Here is a 1,871-nt window from a genome sequence, read left to right on the forward strand (position 1 = left end):
TTTTAAACTAAGGAAAATTTGGCCAAATGCTAGTATATTATTAACTCACTACCTACTGTTTTGTGTGATGTACAAACAAACTCATTATCATTATAATTTTAACTTACCATTTAAATTCGATGAACTATTCGGACCGTTCGATTCATGTATGATATTTTTTTTCCTGATTCTTTCTTCGGGGGTACCATGGGAAATCGAAGAGATTTTCCGAAAATGATGATTTTCAAAGCCCAGGTTATCGTGACCTATATCTTCATTGATGCTAACTTTCCTCAAAGCCTTCTGTTGAGTGTTGGGCATCTTACTCAAATTCTTTACAACTGATGGATATCCTGTAACAATTGTCAGTTAGTAAAATACAAAATACCTAAATAGAACTATCCAAATACAAAAAGGGGTATTTTTAAATCAATAAATAATTACCACTAATTTTTAATTAACTCCTTCCAATAATAGTAGACCACCTATCATTTCTTCACAATGACTGGATACTATTTCTTTATTCGTTTTCGCGTTATTAACTATTATTATCTATATCAAGTCACTTCACGGTACACGACTGTTTCATCATTAATTAGTTCGTCTTTCACATTATATCATTAAATCTTATGTTCTAGTTCCCCCTCTAGGTTAAGATTAATCGAGGATTAACCGACTGCTTTATCGGAAAAATTTTCCTGTTAAGAATGTCTCTTCTACGCATATACGTAGTAAGTTACGTTGTAGGTGTGTCATGAGGTCAACTTAATTGGTTTTTAGTGGGAGAAAGTGAAAAGTTCAATAAAAAAAGTCATGGATTAATAAGATAGGCAATTATTTTACAGAATGTTTCTTGTTCAAAACATAATGAATAAATTAGAGGTCAATTTTGACCCCCTGCGAAGATATAGCAGCTTGAGGGTGACCTATCGGCAACGGATCTTAAATAACTTGTAAACCATTTGAATGATTTCTTTAACTTGATATAAAGGGTCATTTTTTAACCTGAAACTTTAAAATATCACGAGAAATAAGCACCCTACGGAAAAAATGTCAATAAACAAAATTTAATAATTCCGCGGGAGAAAAACATTTGTGCCAAAATTAACTTTGTAAAATTACTTAGGATTTGTCTGAAACATTTTATTTGATTCATAATAGATCGATTTCTCCTACTGAGAACCTATACATACGATTCTACAATATGTCTGCTACAAAAATACCACGTTTTATATAAAAAAAGGATCAACTTAAATAAACTGACCATATAATTAATTCTTGAAAATTATTTATTTTCTGGGTGTCTGGTCAAAATAAACACTTAGTTTATAAAACTATTATTCATTTATACATTATTTATAACGATAGTTTCGGGTTTTATCCCGAGTTTTTAACTCGTATAAAGAAAAACTTCACTGAACTTCATAAATCTTTAGATAAAGGCTGGTGGCGTCTGTATAATATAAGATATATATAAAGTAAGGTTAGAATGCTTTATTTTTATATAAAAGGAATTCTTAACTCTCAAAGATCACATTAGTGCGAATTCGCACCAACGTTAATTCCTTCTATAGCCCAAACAGTCGCGCCGTATCACAGCTGGCCTTAGTCTGTTAATTGCCGGTCAAACTAGACAGTGTGAAAAGTCCGATCGGTGCGAATTCGCACTAGTGTGACTTTAGTGTGGGCAAAAGTGTGGCTGAATTTATATCATATAAACTATAAATAAAGTTAATAGAAATGAAAATTTCCGATTTTTTTACCTCATTTTAAGTTTCGAATAGACTAGAACCAGAACATTTTTTTATTTAGTATTGTTAATAATTTTTCAAATATATATTATTTCATTAATAGTTTAATTAAAACATGTAAATTAATATTTTTATACAAAA

General features: G+C 30.3%; 1 long non-coding RNA gene across 1 annotated transcript; it reads right to left on the reverse strand.

Moving 5' to 3' along the window:
* Positions 1-177: 177 nt before the first annotated feature.
* Positions 178-554, reverse strand: LOC111693029. The gene is made up of 2 exons (XR_002763314.1): positions 424-554; positions 178-332 (listed from the first exon to the last, which is right to left on the reverse strand). It is a non-coding gene; the product is annotated as an uncharacterized LOC111693029 (long non-coding RNA).
* Positions 555-1,871: the final 1,317 nt, after the last annotated feature.

The sequence above is a fragment of the Anoplophora glabripennis genome, unplaced genomic scaffold (genome assembly GCF_000390285.2).
Source record: "Anoplophora glabripennis isolate ALB-LARVAE unplaced genomic scaffold, Agla_2.0 scaffold6685, whole genome shotgun sequence".
In the NCBI taxonomy this organism is placed as follows: Eukaryota; Metazoa; Arthropoda; class Insecta; order Coleoptera; family Cerambycidae; genus Anoplophora; species Anoplophora glabripennis.